This window comes from Halichoerus grypus, chromosome 9 (assembly GCF_964656455.1).
Source record: "Halichoerus grypus chromosome 9, mHalGry1.hap1.1, whole genome shotgun sequence".
Classification (NCBI taxonomy): domain Eukaryota; kingdom Metazoa; phylum Chordata; class Mammalia; order Carnivora; family Phocidae; genus Halichoerus; species Halichoerus grypus.
This window is the reverse complement of record NC_135720.1, coordinates 69596864-69610724: the sequence shown is the minus strand read 5'-3', so window position 1 is coordinate 69610724 and position 13861 is coordinate 69596864. Positions and strand designations below refer to the sequence as shown.

Below are 13861 nucleotides of genomic sequence, written 5' to 3'. Positions count from 1 at the left end.
TCCACAGTTCTTCAACTTTTGACATTTATAGCTAATTCCAAGCATTTGACATAGCATATCCTACCCTTGAGTTCTTCATTATCTTTTTACAAAGAGATTTCTTCCATCTCACTGGCCAGACTATAAATAAGTTGCGGGCAGATAAAATAGCCTATTAATCTCTATATCCCCAGTCTCCACCAAAATACCTTGTGTGTGTATGTGTGTGTGTGTGTGTATGTACACACACTGAACTAATGCCCCTTTTTGACTAGCAGATAAGTTTTGAGATATAAAATGGACAAGAGAATAATATGTATAGCCAAGGGAACAGAGAATTGCAAACATCAGAGGAGTGGAAGTTAGGGAAAATAAAGGTACAATGGGATGGGAAAGGCTGTTGGGAGGAACTTACATTTGCTATAGTGGGCAGTAGGAAGCCATGTTGGTGGTAACTTAAAAATGAAAAAAGCAAACGAATGCAAGGTAAACTTATGAAAGGTTCTGAAGGCCATAAATAGGAGACTGAACTTACAGAGTGTCAAAGCGCCTAAAATAGAGACTATCAAGGAGTGTAAGGTTGTTGTTGCTTTTTTTTTAAAGAGGGGTGCAGAGAGAGAGGGAGGGAGAGAGAGAATCTTAAGCAGGCTCCATGCCCAGCACAGAGGCTGCCACAGGGCTTGATCTCAAGACCCTGAGATCATGACCTGAGTCGAAATCAAGAGTCAGACACTTAACTGACTGAGCCACCCAGGCGCCCCAAGGAGTGTAACGTTTTGAGGAGGAAAGTGAGGAAGACCAACCACAAGTCACTCAGGGGAGGTGGATGTTAACTGTCCTGCCTAACAGAACAAACTGCAGCCTCAAGGAAGGTGGATCTTCTAAGGACATTTGAGACTCCACCAAGAAGGAGTGGAATTCCAAAGAATAGACATGTCCTTACTTTTTTCTCCCAAACCATAATTTTTCATGATTTTATTGATTTAATAAGTTATTCAAGGCCAGTAAAAGCATTTGAAAATCAATATCAGACTTAAGATTTTACTTATTATGGATAAGAATCACTCCTATAAGAGCTTGGGGTCTATATCTTTTAACAGGATACAATAGAATGGAATAGTTCTTCACTAGTAGTAACTCACCCCCAGCAATATAATTTCTACCTTTTTCTCGAATGGCTCCATGTCACTCCAGAAATCTCCACTTCATGACATCTAATGACCTGTATCATATACATGTTCCCTTATTTCATTCATCTTTTTGCTAAACCAAAACCACCCTGAGAGTATCTCCTTGCTTATTCTCACAGTCACTGTCTTTTACATCATCCAATTACCCTGTGCTATGCAACCAACCTACTCATCCTGAAACTTAAAAAAACATCTGTTCCTTCTCCTTGCAATTCTGCTATAATTCTTTTTGCAGCTAAAATCAGCCCTGAGTCATCAAAATGCCTCTAAGATACACTGATCTTGAAAAACATTTAAATGTTTTAATTCTAGCTATTCTCACAAAGCAAATTCAACTTTGAGCCAGACAATGAGAAACCATTTATCGCTATATCTAGCAAAACTGCCACACCTGGTTGAAAAAAAAAAATCTTGCAAATGAGATATGAACTTTTTCTTTCTAAGCTATTCAGAGTACTAGAAATCTCAGGTGATTTGTTTATATACCTGATTTTCTACCAGCTGGTTCTCTCTTAAAGAAATAAATTAGATTTCCAGAGACTGTTTCAAATTAATAACCATATAATACTTTCACCCAAATCTCTTGAATATTAAGAAGTAGTAATGGTAAAATAGAAAGCATTTACTATGAAAGAAAATAATAAGTAGGATTGGCCCTCCTGAAAATGATGGCTGAGGAGAAATATATGACAAAATAAACTCCAAACAAGATGCTTTGGGAACAGAAAGAAAAATACTTCATAATGAAATCAGAAGATATTATAATTAGAAGCCTTTTAATACCTCAGATTCACAAATGTTCCCAATACAAGAACTCGCAGCTCTTGCTATTAACAACTAATGAACATAAACACTCAACATTGACTAAGTAGCAGAGGTGAGATTATAACTTTGAGTTCTTTATGCTTGTTTCTCTTTTTATGTAAACAAACCATAAGGACTCTCTACCTTGATCCTTGTGGTGAAACCGTATTTCTTTTGGGCAAGTCACTGAGTCCAGCCAGTGTCTTAACTAGCATTATTTAATTACAGAGAGAATTTGGCCTACTGTACAAGCAAAACTCAGAAGGATCAAGGACTATAATAACATTGTATATAATAATAATGCAACATAAGTAGTAACTAAATAGTATACACTAAATACTAGACACTAAAATAATATTCCATAGAAAGCTGCATAACATAACTGTACTATGGGGGCGCCTGGGTGGCTCAGTCATCAGGCATCTGCCTTCGGCTCAGGTCATGGTCCCAGGGTCCTGGGATTGAGTCCCACATCGGGCTCTCTGCTCGGCAGGAAGCCTGCTTCTCCCTCTCACACTCCCCCTGCTTGAGTTCCCTCTCTCGCTGTGTCTCTGTCAAATAAATAAATAAAATCTTTAAAAAAAAAAAAAATAACTGTACTATGTCTTGGCAGTATAATCTTGGGTTTGTCGCTCAGCCTTCTAGGTCTTCCTAATCTGTAAAACTGGAAATGCTAAAAGTACCTATACTTTTGTTTGAGAATTATTTAGAACAATGCCTGGCATACAGGGCTCAATATATGTTGGCTATAATATTATCCTATTTTCTTTTTTCATGACAAAGTTTTCAAATACTGACAAAGAAGAAAAAGAAGAAAAAAGATGAAATATCCAAAGAGATATATATGGTTCCAACATTTGGTGATAAAATGAGAGAAATTATTACACATTAGGGATACATCACATTTAAGTATTCTTTTATATTATTTGTTTTTCAAAGTTTAAGCCCCCTTTGACCAAAAATTTCTACTAGATAACTTCTTTTATTAATAAGACTTAGAAAGTCGAATCTGATTCTAAAATATTGCAATCTATTGAGAAAAAGTTATGGATAGTTAAATAACCCAAAATGTAATTTTATGTGTCTACCCACACAGATTATGAATAGATTTTTTAAAAAGAATGTATATATAATATATGTTCACTGATAATATTTTGACTAAAATTTAAGTCTTAGGAGAAAACTTAATGAAAAGTACTTTAATACCAGAAACATCATTATTTTAGCAGATGAATGATCACCTGTGAAACTATTTCTTGGGTATCAGAAATGGTCTGATCTGGTGACACTATAGAAGGAATTTAAATATTAATATTTAAAATATTTTAGTAAAACTATAAATATTCAAATGGTAGACCTGTATTTGTAATGTTAAATTTCTAATAGTTTCTCCAAATCTTATCTTTCATTACACTTGGCATAATTTGTGAATTTCTTAAACTACAAACTTGTCATTTTTACTTACCAGCAAATAATTCTACAGATAATAGAATTTTGGGATATGAAGAAAATGAATACTTAGATCACTATTTAGAAAAAACTATTTTAAGAGATTATTAGATTTACTTGACTGTATTTCTGTATTCCTGTTTCAGAAGATTAAAGATGCCTCCTATCCATGCCCCACAGTATTAATTTATGACATAATGTTACTTAATGCAGTAGTTTCAAACTTTTGGAGGTGCTCAAGGTAGCAACTTTAATATTGCTGATTGAAATGTTGGCAACATTTATTGATTTGTATTATCTAGCCTCAAAGGCTGTTACTGTTCTTAAAGAGCCAACAAAAACAACATCAATCTGGAGCTTTCCAAACTGCCTGATTCATGGTCATGGATACCTGAAATGTGTCTTTACTGTATTCTCTGCAATTGAGGAGAGGGGGTTGTTTTTTTGAAACTTTATTAGGGAAGAAGACATGTGAATATTCCTTCATAACTGACTACTGGAGGAATTATTTTTCTCCTTTTGTGAGAATAAAGTAAAATATATAATTTCTAGATGTCTCATAGAAATCTAGATCAGAAATTGGAATTATCTGTCAGAAATATGACTTTAGCAATAGTCATTTTAGATGTAATCTTCTGTATTGAAATGGTTATCAGTGCCTTTGAAATTCAAGCCAGAGAACTACTTCTTTTTGGAAGTAAAATATTGGTAGGAAAACACAAAGGGATAAGAAGTACCATGTTATTCCTTTCACCAAAATAGGAGGTCTACCTCATTATAAATACCTAATCAGGCATGATACCATTTACTTGTTTGAGAACATTTCAAAATTTAAAAAAAGAATTGTTTATTCTTTTTCTCTCTAAACCACATTTAACAAGAACTAAGCTTTGATATGTCTGGTTTTTAACAAAAACTAAAAGATGCTAAAATAATTTCCAACATTTTTCTATAAAGTGTCTGGCTCAAGAGAGATTGAAAGTCATTGGAATTTTCAGCTAAGAAAAATGCTAACTTTCTTAATTGGAAAATAATTTGAGAACTATATTTAAAATGTTCTCAGAGTAATGTATTCATAAAATCTACATTTCAAATAAAGCTACTGATGTTAATAATTTACAACCACAACCTTAAATTAGAAAATAAAATTAATTTGTATTGCCTCAAAGATATCCCAACTCAAGATGTAATATATTTTAGAAAATAAAGTTTTAAGGCAGTAAATATGTATGTAATTAGAGCCAGAGTTTTAAATACTTTGATGACTTCATGGCAAATACTTAATGGTTAAAAAAAAAACAACAAAAACAAAAAAACAAAACAAAACCAAGCTCTTAGATACAGAGAAGAGATTGGTGGTTGCCAGAGGTGGGGTGGGGGTGGGTGAAATGGGTGAAAGAGGCCAAAGATACAAATTTCCAGTAATAAAATAAGTAAGTTATGGGGATGGAATGCACAGCATGGTGACTATAGTTAATAATACTGCATTGCACATTTGAAATTTGCTAAGAGAATAGATCGTGAAAGTTCTCATAATAAGAAAAAAAGATTTCTGTAACTATGTATAGTGATGGAGGTTAATTAGACATTGGTGATGATCATTTCACAATGTATACAAATATCGAAGCATTATGTTGTACAACTAAAACCAATATAATTTCATGTCAATTATACCTCAATAAACAACAAGAACACTTACTTGGTTTCCTAGGCATCCTCAATAATAATGGTAACAGACATCTATTCAGTGCTTTTATGTCTCAGGCATTAGGCCAAATGCTGTGGATCTGAAAGCATACAAGATACCGCCCAACTCCACAGGGCTTATAGTCTTGTAGACAAGTTTTCTAAGGACCAGAAGATAAGAACACTAAGCCTGAAACATGTGTGACTACAGACAGGCCTTAAGTGTTGCTAAGTTTTAGCAATAACATCGCCAAAACCACCTTGGTAAAAACGGCGTGAGAACCACTACTATGGAATACTTTGGAAACTTTCTGGAACCCTCGTCTGTGATTACTACGTGACTTGTTAGTAAACAATGCACAACTCTCCAGAAAGTTACAACGTGGGCTCACCTGAAAACCTCACAGGAACCCTGAAGCACTCTGGCAGCAAGTGTGCAGGACAAAGAGTTGTCGGCAACTTAAGAGCTATTGTAGAGAAGTACGAAGACTTCTAGGGTTTGTGTTTTTTTTCAAACCTTCTTTCACTCTTTGAATCTGTTTTTAACAAAGGGAAAACCACATCTTCCCTTATTATGACATACGAGACACTGAAATTTTGCCTCTTCATTTAGAGTATTATGGAAAATTTAGCCATTATCCAACAAATAGGCTGCACAAATCTAGATCTGATTCCACTGCTTTCTCTCAATTTCTCACCCATCTCCATTTCTTTCTAATTTTTTCCTTAGGGGAGATATTACCTTTATTTCTTTCTCTATCCTCAAAATACATGAAATTACTTGGAAGACCGAGTAGGCGTGGAAGGCTCCCTTCTGTTCTTGAGAATTAGAATTTTTTTTTTTTAAACAGAAAATAGCTTTACTTGGCTCCATAAAACATCTTAATTCATTTCTCATTTTTCTTCTCCTATGCTTTCCTCCTCCCTCTTCCCAGCAACTATATCTTCTCATTTTCTTCTCCCTCCAAAGCCACTCGGAGGGCTGTCATCAAGCTTCCTCATTATCATCTGCATTGCGTCAGTGTGGCAGTCTCCTAGCAGAAGCATATGGCCGCGTTAGCTGGACAAGTCCTGCTCTGCAGCAGTGTTTGCCAAACTGAGTCGTGACCCATTTTCCAAGAGAGAAGTTAATTTAGTGGGTGAAGACCAGCACTGAAAAACCAAATCAACAGAAAAATAAACAGAATAGAATGGAAACACAGCTATTGCATCACACTTTTGAAATTTCACTTTACATTCTATGTGTGTAAATACATGTGTGTGTATGTGTATAGGAGCTCAATGGAAATACATTTCTTACCTTCCTACAGGTCATGGTCAAAGTCTGGAAGCCACTAAACTAGAATAGTTCTAAGGGCTGCATCTTTATCTGATATAATACTTCATATATTTTAGAAATTTAAAATATGGATGCTAAATATTTTCTTTTAGTAAAAAGTGTTGATCTAATAAATATATTATGTTTTCTAAATTCAAATATTTTCTAAAAGATCGTCAGTCAGTAAATAGGTCAAATCAGTTTTCCTAGTGTTTTTCAGGCTTTTCACAACTCAGAGTCCTCAAACAAATACTTTACCTTTAAATTTAACCTTCCCTAAAAATTAAAAGCGACAAGTTATTGGCCATCTCAAAAATATGTTTAAGTAACAAATGACAATCTGAACTCAATATACCTTAAAGAAAAAATATTCTATTTTTTAATAGAAAAAAGTCTGAGGGAATGCTATGAATTTCCAAATATGATTTCAAAAATGAAGAAGAGATCACTATTTCTTTGCATCTATTGCATATGCATACAAATGCAAACACCAATACTACATTTCCTTGGCTATAAGGAGATTTTTTTTAAAACTTCAAGCTCAGAAAGCTTAGAGTACGAGACTGTGACAAATGGCACCCAGTTCCTCAGCAAGGATGGAACCAGCATCTAAGCAGGGAATAACTTAGCTGTACTGATCATAAAATAACTGCCTCAGACTAATGGTTGTATTCCTTACTTTTCACATACAGATGCTACATGGAATTCAAGTTAAAATATAGAGGACATTTCTGAGCCATTCTGCAGTGTCAGTGTGGAAACTGTCTGACTCAGCCTCACAGCCTCTCATACTTCTTGGGCTGTCAGAACTGAAAGAGGCAGCTAATACCAAGCCCTGCAGAGAGGGACAGCCCTGTGGCTCTGAGTCTTTCCATAACAACCCGAGTTGATTAAAAGTGATGCTGACAGGCTTCAGTCTGTCTTGGTTTTATGGATTCTGGCTGCTAAGTGAAGCCTCAAGGACTAGAAAGAAACCTATAAGAATAGCACCAAGATTTTTACTAGACTGTGAGATGCTCTAGAAAACAAAACAGAATAATAGTCATAAAATATAAACTATCACTTAAACTTGAACATGTCTATAAATAAGCTACAAGTAACAGAATTTATATACACACATTAAGATAAAGGTATTTCATGAAGATACATGGAAATACCATCTCCTGCCCCCAACAAGGGACTTCTGAAAAACTTCTGGCAGCTTGAAAGCATACAAACAAGAGTTAAGCAAAATTTTATTTTAATCAAAACTTCGCTTTTTAATTTCAAAGACTGCGGGCGCCTGGGTGGCTCAGTTGGTTAAGCCACTGCCTTCGGCTCAGGTCATGATCCTGGAGTCCCGGGATCGAGTCCCGCATCGGGCTCCCTGCTCGGCGGGGAGTCTGCGTCTCCCTCTGACCCTCCCCCTTCTCATGCTCTCTCTATCTCATTCTCTCTCTCAAATAAATAAATAAAATCTTTAAAAATAAAAAAAAAAAAAAAAAAAAAAATTTCAAAGACTGCATATAAAGGTATAATGAACTATATCTGTTAAGAAAACTTAAGTCCTGTAGAACCTAGTACATTTAGAACTTTAATCTCAATAAAGTTAAAAGAAGTTAGTCTTGGATGAGGGTGAAATTTGCTTCATTTATAGCACAAAACCATAGCAGTGGATATGTGAGGCAATTCCCTTCTGACTCTGCATGACAATTCGTTATAAGATGATCAGTGTTTTATTTAGTTTATTAGTTTTGTTTTAGGATAAAACAAGAGATAATCATGCATGTTTAAAATCAAGTTCTTCAGATGACAAACTTCTCCTAAAAACTTAAGTTTATGTTTTCAATACCTTTTTGGTTAACTGAAAAATTTGGAAAAACATATTTTATTCACTTTTTAGGGTTCTTAATTTGGGGTCCTTAAATGCCCTTAAAGAGGGCCCATGAGCCCTCTGAAATTATAAGTAGAAGTGCATGTATTTTTCTAGAGAGAGAGAGTTCATAGCTTTCATAGGATTCTGAAAGGAATTAATGATCTGAGAAGAGTCACTGCCTTGGCTGAAAGTTATATACAAAAGGACTGAGCTTGTTTGAAGAAAGAACCTTCTGGATGACTTATGGAAGATGTTAAGAGATAAAGGTAAGTTGGAATAACTTCCCCTAAAAACAGTGAAACCTGAAACAAGCATGAAGATGTACTAGTCTAAGCCTATTTAATAAAGTCACATGTTTGTACATATTTGTGTCTTTAGGGCTTGGATAAGACATTAAAACTAAAAGGTGGGTAATATGGATGCCTGGGTGGTTCAGTCAGTTAAGTGTCTGCCTTCGGCTCACGTCATGATCCCAGAGTCCTGGGATTGAGCCCCGCATTGGGCTCCTTGCTCAGCAGGAAGCCTGCTTCTCTCTCTGCCTGCCGCTCCCCCTGATTGTGCTCTCTCATTCTCTCTCTCTCTCTCTGATAGATAAATAAATAAATAAATAAATAAATAAATAAATAAATAAATAAAATCTTTTTAAAAATAAAATAAAAATAAAAGGTGGGAAATAATGGAAAAGTGTGTATGTATGTAAGAACGGTTGTAATGACTCATGCTATTCATTAATAGTACAGATATCTCTTGTCATGCTATAGCAAATTTCTGAACTCATTTAACATTTGTCTAAATATTATCCATTTTGTGTTTTTATGTTTCTCTTTTTCATCTTTTTAAAATGGAGCTTCTTTTTTGAAATATAACTGTTATATGTCTCTAACAAAAAGAGCCTCTAACACCAAGCCACTCAAACTTAGTCCTGTGATGTTAATGAATAAGAATTCTTTTTCCTAAATATTCAAGTGAACAGTTTCCTATCTTATTTACCAAAAAAACTCAACCAATATGCTCTTAAGGAAATCAAAGCAGTTTCCATTTATTAAAGGTTATATCTGATATCTATGCTATACAACATAGTATCACTACATTTAGTTTAATGGGAGAAAGATGAACATAACAAGTACTGGTATTTCACGTCCAAAACAAGTCAGGTGCTAGGCAAGGGAGGAAATGAACCTTACTAATCTCAAGCATTTAAGCTATGATTCTTTTATTGTTTTCCAATTAACTTTTAAGTATTCTAATTTGGTAAGGATCAATATAGCATTTTCGTAAGAACCATAAGAATTACGAAGGAACTTCAATGATTAATAAAGATAAGAAATGCTTTCACAGTTTATGAGAGAAACCTTTCACAGTAACATCAAAAGGAAAAGAAAGGTGCCCTGAAATAATGGATCTTTTTTTATCCAGGCATAAAGGGCTGGGTGATGGGCATTAAGGAGGGCACGTGATGTGATGAGCACTGGGTTTTATATGCAACTGATGAATTACTGAACTTTACATCTGAAACTAAAGATGTACTACATGTTGGCTAATTGAATTTAAATTTAAAATATTTAAATAAATAATTAATAAAAAGATAAAGGGTTGACAAAAGATTGACCTCTGTCACTGAGCTTGTTAGGAAAGGCCTGGATAAAGAAAATGTTATTGTCAATAAATCAGGTGAGTGACGGAGGAATTAACCTCATATGTACACTTAGACTATGTTTTTGAAACATGTAACTCACACACACACACACATTGTACCCTTTCCTAAATATGTAATATAAGCCTCTCACTTTATAGTTATTTCAGTTCTAATAAGGAGAAACGGGATTTTCCAAACCAACGGACAGAAAAAAATTAGGCTTTCAAAAATGTTCCTGCAGAAACTTATTAGGATTCCTGGCTACACTGCTGAATTAGGTGAACAGAACAGAGAGAGAGGTTTATGAAAAAATCCTTGCCAACTTGTGTTCCAGGGATATTAAAAATAGAAGAAAACAAATGTATCTGAATGCTTGTCATTACTTAAGAAATTTGAAAAGTTCAAGAGGGTCCACAAGTTAAGATCCTGGTGGTGAACTTTTGAGAGTGTTTTGATTTAAATTAAATTAGTGGAGGTATTTAAAGAGGTGCTGATGCTATGGTAACTAAAATAAGATTTTTCATTAAAAATGTCAAAAATGTTACTAAACCTCCTCAATATTAAATATCTTATATGTCCTATTCAGGCTCAGTCTATTCTGAAATATCCTTGTTTTTCAAAGCATAAAAATGTATCATATATGCAGGTAGAAAGGAATTTAAACTCACACCCCTCAACTGGAACAAGAGAAAACTCATATAGCCAAGAAACAAATGTGAAGAAAAATCAGAGAACTAAACAAAAAACATAAAACAAATTTCACAGGCTTGTTAAGATAACATTAACAAAAAGTTATAATAACAAAAAAGGATGATCTCAAACCATCCTTTTTATTAATTACTTTGAAGGTTCATAATTATTATTCCATTTCTTACAAGAGAGCCTAGATGGAATCTAGGATTCAACCCTTAACTAATATTACTATAAAAACAGTTTTTGATGAAAGATTGAATGCTTTCCCTCTAAGATCATGAACAAGGTATGGATGGTCTGTTCTCACCATTTCTATTTAACTCTGTACTGTAAATTTTAGTCAATGTAGTAAAGCAAAAAAAAGCAATAAAAGGCGGATCCACATCAGAAAGGAAGAGGGAAAACTATCTTTATTAGCTGATGATGTAGAAAATCCTATGAAATCTACAAAAAAAAGTACTAGCACTAATAATTGAGTATAGTAAAATTGCAGGATTTAAAGTAAACACATAAAAATTGAATCTTTTTATATACTAGCAATGAACAATCAGAAATTGAAATAAAAAATACTTTTATATCTAGAAAACTGTTTCTACAGTCAATGTCAAAGAAATTACTATCTATGTTTACTCCTAGGAGTTTTATGGTTTCGGGTCTCATAGTTTTTTTGTGTGTCTGGTGTAAGAAAGTGGTCCAATTTCATTACTCCGCAATGTAGCTAGCTGTCCAGCAACATTTGAAGAGACTGTCTTTTCACCATTGTATATTCTTGCCTCTTTTGTCACAGATTAATTGATCATATAAGCATGGGTTTATTTCTGGGCTCTCTATTCTGTTCCATTGATCTGTGTGTCTACTTTTGTGTTAGTACTATCCTGTTTTAATTACTACAGGTTTGTAGTATATCTTAAAATCTGGGGTTGCGATACTTCCAGCTTTGTTCTTCTTTCTCTAGATTGCTTTGGCTATTTGGGGTCTTTTGTGATTCCATACAAATTTTAGCATTATTTGTTCTAGTTCTATGAAAAATAGTGTCGGTATTTTGATAGGGACTACACCAAAATAACAAGCTTTTGCACAGCAAAGGAAACCATCAATAAAACAAAAAGGCAACCTACTAAATAGGAGAAGAAATTTGCAAATAAAATATACGATAAGGGGTTAATACCCAAATATAAAGAACTTCTACAATACAAAAAAAAAAAAAATCCAATTAAAAAATGGGCAGACGACCTGAACAGACATTTTTCCAAAGAAGACATACAAATGGCCAAAAGACACATGAAAAGATGCTCAACATCACTCATTATCAGGGAAATGCAAATCAAAACCGCAATGAGATATCACCTTACCCCGTCAGAATGACTAGACTCAAAAAGACAAGAAATAACAAGTGTTGGTGAGGATGTAGAGAAAAGGGAATCCTCTTGCACTGCTGGTGAAAATGTGAATTGATGCAGCCACTATGGAAAACAGTATGGAAGTTCCTCAAAAATTTAAAGATATTATTACCATATGATCCAATAATTACACTACTGGATATCTACCCAAAGAAAACAAAAATACTCATTCAAAAAGATATATGCACCCTTATGTTTACTGCAGCATTATTTACAATAGCCAAGATATGAAAGCAACCTAAGTGCCCATCAACAGATAAATGGATAAAGAAAATGTGATATACACACACACCCCCCACACACACTGAAATATTACTCAGCCATAAAATGAATGAGATCTTGCCATCTGCAACAACATAGATGGACCTAGAGGGCATTATGCTAAGTGAAATAAGTCAGAGAAAGACAAATACCATATGATTTCATTCATATAATGGAATTTAAGAAACAAATGAATAAAAAAAAGAAACAAACAAACAAAAAACCGAGACTCTTAAATCCAGAGAACTGGTGGTTGCCAGAGGGGAGGTGGATTAGGGGACGAATTAGTGAAACAGATAAAGGGTACTAAGAGTACACTTATTTTGATAAGCACTGAGTAATGTACAGCACAGGTGAATCATTATATTGTACACCTGAAACTAATATACTACTGTATGTTAATTATATTTCACTTAAAACCTTTTTCCTATATTTATTTATACAGAAATTATGCAAAAAAAAGTCTTCATAAAAATGTTAAAAAATACTTTTATAACATCACAAATATAAAATATTTATGGATAAATCTACTAAAAATGTACAAGGCCAATATACTGAATCAAAATATTGTTGATATTAAAATCTAAATAAATCGAGAAATATGTGGTCATCATGAATTAAAAGATTCAGTATTGTTAAGATGTCATTTCTCCTCAAATTGATCTATAGATTCAACATGATCCAAGTCAAAATTCCAGTGGGCATTTTTAGAGAAATTGACATGATCATTCTAAAATGTGTATGAAAATTAAAGAAACTTAATTAGCCAAAACAACTTTGAAAAAGAACAAAGTTGGAGGATTTACCTATCTGTCTCCATGACTTATTATTATAAAGATACAATAATCAAGATATTGTGGTATTGGTGGAGGGACAGACATACAGATAAATGGAATAGAACAGTCCAGAAATAGATTCACACATATATAGTCAATTGATTTTCAACAAAGATACAAAGGCAATTCAATGGTCGAAAGGGTAGTTTTTAAAACATGGTTTTGGTGCTCACTACAGCAGCACATATACTAAAATTGGAATGACACAGAGAAGATTAGCATGGCCCCTGCTCAAGGACAACATGCAAACTCGTGAAGCAAATTTGTGAAGCCTTCCATATTTTTAAAATTAAAAAAATAAATAAAATTAAATTAAAAATGGTTTTACAACAAGTATGTATGTGTCAAAGTATCTATGATATCTATGTGCCAAAAAGGCAGGGGTCTCAGCATTCCTCTATACCTTGAATTTTGAATCATATACAAAAATTAACTCAAACAGATATTAAATCAAAATGTAAAACCTAAAACTATAAAGATTCTACAATACAAAGAAGAAAAATTTCTGTGACTTTGGTTAGGCAAACATTTCTTAGATCAATACCAAAAGCATGAGCCATGGGAAAAAACTAATAAACTGAACATCAACATTAAGAACTTCCACTCTTTGAGGACCCTGTTAGGAAAGGAAAAGAGAAGCCATAGCTGGGGCGGGGGGGCGGGGGGGGGGGAACCTGAAAATCACATATCTGATAGAGGACTTATATCCAGAAGATATAAGAATGCTCACAACTCAACAGTAAAAACACAAAAA

At 33.9% G+C, this 13861-nt stretch overlaps 1 protein-coding gene and 1 pseudogene across 2 annotated transcripts in view; one reads left to right on the top strand and one right to left on the bottom strand.

The window, feature by feature from the left end:
• RNGTT (RNA guanylyltransferase and 5'-phosphatase) overlaps positions 1 to 13861 on the bottom strand; it is a 369854-nt gene that overhangs the window by 37300 nt on the left and 318693 nt on the right. The window lies entirely within an intron of this gene.
• On the top strand, positions 13273 to 13392 carry LOC118518418 (U6 spliceosomal RNA; annotated as a pseudogene).